This window comes from Lepus europaeus, chromosome 18 (assembly GCF_033115175.1).
Source record: "Lepus europaeus isolate LE1 chromosome 18, mLepTim1.pri, whole genome shotgun sequence".
Taxonomy (NCBI): Eukaryota; Metazoa; Chordata; class Mammalia; order Lagomorpha; family Leporidae; genus Lepus; species Lepus europaeus.
Window position 1 is genome coordinate 68,113,820 of NC_084844.1, and position 4,946 is coordinate 68,118,765.

At 40.4% G+C, this 4,946-nt stretch overlaps 1 pseudogene; it reads left to right on the top strand.

Moving 5' to 3' along the window:
- Positions 1-3,344: 3,344 nt before the first annotated feature.
- Positions 3,345-3,772, top strand: LOC133777190 (small ribosomal subunit protein uS8-like; annotated as a pseudogene).
- Positions 3,773-4,946: the final 1,174 nt, after the last annotated feature.

The following is a 4,946-nucleotide window of genomic DNA, read 5'->3' on the forward strand; positions in this document are numbered from 1 at the left end:
TGTTATTCACTGTGGAGTAGGGTAGGAATTCTCATATTTTTAAGGGATTACCTATAGATGCTGATTTTTGGAAATCAATTTGGTTATGTTTATTAACATCCTTAATACAACCCTTGTGTGTTTTATGTAGGAATTTCACTCCTAAGAACCTATTTTAAGTTAATTATAAACCTGACAAAGAAGGTTTATTCTAAAAGTGCTGAATTTAGTGATTTATGCTAGAACAGCATAAATGTCCAAATTATGGCACACCCATCAAAAGGAAGGTTGTGCATCTTTTAATAACACTGCTTCTTAGGAATGCTTAATTATCTTGAGTAAGCTATTAATAAAATTGCAGGGGAAACCTTCACAGTACTTCAGATCAGTGCCATTCTGCATAAATCACATGTTTTTGGTAGTCAGATTTACAAAGTAAATAGAAGTAGATGAAATTAACTTATTATATTTTATTGAAATGACTATGCTTTTATGTATACTGTATATTATATACTATATATACTAATAGTATATAAATAGTATAAATAGTACAATAACATACTATATACATAGTATCATTATTTATGTCAACATTTTTAATTATCACCTATTTTTCTTTTCCAGATGCTAAGTATTTGAAATAGAATATTTCAAATATATTTCAAATCATACTGGCCTCATTTCATGTATTCAGTAGCTACATGTGACTAGTGTCTACTTCATTAGACAGTGCAACTTTAAATATACGTAGAATATTTTCTTACAATAGAAATGAAAAGATAGACCAACCATCAGTTACCTCCAGGTGGTGGTGGGGTGAATCTTTTGTTACTTACTTTACTTACTGTTAAGCACTTCTGTGTTGTTTTTTTTTTTTTTTAGTTTTTTATTCTTTAACTGTGAACTCTTAAAAAACATTAAGAAAAGGAGATACCAAGCAAATGCCAAGAAACATCAGCATTAGGAGTGAGGCAGTTTGGCTGCCCGCTCTCCAGTTCCGGGTGAAGATGGGGAGCTCCCGTGGTGGTACCGACGTCCCTCTTTGCCTATGGGGCTGAGAGAGATCAGAGCAAGTCTGCAAGCCGAGATGGGTGCCTCTGGGTGAGGGAAACACGAAGAGGGCACAGTAACTAGAAATGTTCATTATAGTCTCTTATTAACACGTTCTGTTAGCAGAGCGTGTGATGTGTCAACTGAATCGGGACTCATTATTTCCTTAAAAGCAATCCCAGAAAATCTGGCTGCTCCTAGCGAGCAGGAGGTGAGCAGAGGAGTGGGATTCTGTCCTGGGACAGACTGGGAAAGTTAGGTCAGCTTGAGGATCACCTGCTGTTCCCATATGCAGGTGCTCTTTTTTTTCTTCTTCTTCTTCTTTTTTTGAGATGTATCGATTTATTTGAAAGTCAGAGTCACAGGGCAGGGGTTAGGGTGGAGTAGGCAGATAGATCTTCATCTGCTGGTTCTCTCTCCAAATGGCTGCTTGGGCTAGGCGTGGGCCAGTCCAAAGCCTGGAGCCAGGAGCTTCTTCCAGATCTCCCAGGTGGTGCAGGGGCCCAAGGACTTGGGCCATCTTCTGCTGTTTTCCCAGGTGCCTTAGCAGGTAACTGGATCAAAAATGGAGCATCTAGGACACAAGGTGGCTCCCATTTGGGATGCTGGCATCGCAGGTGGCCGTGTCACCTGCTATGCCACAATGCCAGCCCTCCCAGCTGCTCTTTATAGAAAGCACATCTTGATTTCCTTCTTATATATTAATTAAGATAAGTCCATCCAGGAGACAGTAATATTTAAATCAGATGCAAATGCAGTGTGCATTATAGGACTGTAGATGCCGTTTTAAAGTTGAGCTGTAACAATGAGGAAACTTGTAATTGTACCTAATACTCCTTAAAAAGTTAAGATATGCCTGCTTTACTGCCAGTGATTTTAATTCAGGTTCCTGTTGGCATGGCCATGGGTTTTTAGTTTTTGTCCTTAGAATGAAATGTCTTTTTCTCTTATGTTCAAAACACTCAAGAATGATTTCTTATAATGATGCTTCTTTTCAAAGAACATTCTCTCGATGAACAAAAGTTGAGAGTGGAATGTTTAGTCATTCAGCTCTGAAGTGCCTCAGACTTGTCTACTTTGTGTATTTTGGATTACCATCTCAGGGATTCTTGGAGACTCTCTTAGTTTATAACTTTGGAAAAAACAGTCTGAAAAATAGCAGGTGTATGTTGCAACATGGGTGAGCAACATGGTAAGGTTTTCTGAGGAAAACGGACAAAGACTTACTCCCCCCCACATACACACCCACGCCCCATTCATAGTAATCTTTTCCGAGTTACTGGATAAAATATTTTGTTAACATTTTTGACAACAGGTGATTTTACTATCTGCATCCAAAGAGATTTTTAATAGTATTTATTTTTTATTATTTGAAAGGCAGAGCAGCAGACAGAGACAGACAGAAAGAAATGTCCCATCTACTAATTGACTCCCCAAAAGACAGCAACAGCCGGAGCTGGGTCAGGCAAATGCCAAGAGCTGGGAACTCCATTCAGGTCTCCCTCATGAGGGGCACAACCTGATTACTTGAGCCATCCTCTCTCGCACCCTAGGGTGCATGTTAACCTGAAGCAGGAATCTGGAGTGGACCTAGGACTCACGTGCAGGCATCCCAGTCTGTGACTCAGTGTCCCAGGCAGCAGCTTAACCATTATGCCAAACACCAGACAGTTCAAAAGATTTTTTTGTACCTATTTCATGATACTCATTTCTGATACACGTCTGCTTGCTCATCTTTTCTCCCTTTTTTTATAACGATTTTTTATTTATTTGAAAAAGCCACAGACAGAGGGAGAGATAGAGAGATCTTCGATCTGCTGGCTCACTCCCCAAATAGCTGCAGTGGCCGGGACTGGGCTGACCAGAAGCCAGGAACCATGAGCTTCTTCCAGTTCTCCCCTGCGGTTGCAGGGGCTCAAGCACTTGAGCCATCTTCCACTGTTTCCCAGGACATAAACAGAGAGCTGGATCTGAATAGGAACAGCTGATAGGTGAACCAGCACCCAAATGGGATGCCGGCGCTGGAGGGTGAGAAATTAAATTCACAACATGATACTTTATGTCCAAACGTTTGGCTGCCACTCTGCCCCAACAAGTAATTCCCCTCTCTTTTTGAAACTTAAACTCTGGAGTTTCACCACCTTATTCTCAGGCCAAGCCTGCCATATGTGTAATTTTGCATACTCAATTTTTAACATATCTAAACAGGCGAGCTGTGATGGAAACTAAAGCCTTGAAAACACATCTATTTTGCCCCATAACTCCTTGCTCTCGCTCCTCCTGTCCTCTTTCCACCATCTTTCCGTGCCACCGCGATGGTGCACATGACCATCCTGGCTGATGCTTTCAAGAGCATCAACAATGCGAGAAGAGAGGCAAGCGCCAGGTTCTTAGCAGGCCGTGCTCCAAAGTCATCGTTAGGTTTCTGACAGTGATGATGAAGCATGGTTACATTGGCGAGTCTGAAATCATTGACGATCACAGAGCTGGGAAGATCGTGGTGAACCTCACTGGCAGGTTACACAAGTGTGGAGTGATCAGCCCCAGATTTGACGTGCAGTTGAAAGATCTAGAAAAATTTTGGCAGAATAATCTGCTTCCATCCTGCCAGTTTGGTTTCATTGTACTGACAACCTCAGCTGGCATCATGAACCATGAAGAAGCACAATGAAAACACACAGGAGGGAAAATCCTGGGATTCTTTTTCTAGGGATGTAACACAGGCATACAAATAAAAGCTCAATGGACAAAAAAAAAAGAAAAGAAAAAGAAAACACATCTATTTTAATTATACAACCAATTGTATATTTGAATTATCTAAGCGGTTGCCTCAGTTATCCACATCACTCTGAAAGGGAGCATCAGCTTTTTTACATCTAAGATATTTCAAAATTTTTTGAATCATTTCTGAATTTAATTGAAATCAGATAACCATAGTCCATGTTAATATTTGTGTTACTAAAAATTAGAGCATTTTAGTATGAAGCTAGTACTACATAAAATCTACATCATTGGACTTCTACTGAATGTAATATCACCAAAGAACATCTCTGAGTAAGCCACATTTTTTCTCTATTCTCTCTCTCTACATATATATATATATATATATATAAACAGATTTTGCATAATTATTTGGCATTGCATTTCTCAGTTGTAGAAGTACTCAGTAAGAGCCACTTCATGACTAATTTAGGTCTTAAAAGAGCTTGCATTCTTTGTTTTGTGTATCAGAATTTTTCAGAGATTGATGATTGTAATCTGTTTTTTTTTTTTTTGACAGGCAGAGTGGATAGTGAGAGTTGGTTTACCCTCCATGGCCGCTGCAGCCGGCGCATCTCACTGATCCGAAGCCAGGAGCCAGGTGCTTCTCCTGGTCTCCCACACGGGTTCAGGGCCCAAGGACTTGGGCCATCCTCCACTGCCTTCCTGGGCCATAGCAGAGAGCTGGCCTGGAAGAGGGGCAACCGGGATAGAATCTGGCACCCCAACCGGGACTAGAACCTGGTGTGCCGGCGCCGCAAGGCGGAGGATTAGCCTGTTGAGCCACAGGGCCGGCCAAGTGATCTGTTCTTTAAGGATATCAATCTGGCATCTGGGATGCTCACCTGTTTGATAGATTTAATAGAGTACAAGTAGCATATTTTAATCCACTGTAGGTGCTATGCTAGAAGTGTTGCAGTATTATTCAGGTAATTTTTTTCCTTCAGAAATATTATAAATGTTCATATTACACATTTGAAATGTAATATGTAGTCAGAGATGAGTTTTCTTAGATTGTGCTGCTTGTGTTGGCTTTGCTATTATTCTGTAATTTGGGGATACAGATAGAAACTTGCTAACAGTTTTTAGACTCAAATTTGTGACATACATAGCACAAAATAAGCATACCAAGTGAGAAAAGAAATTTGTAATAAGCT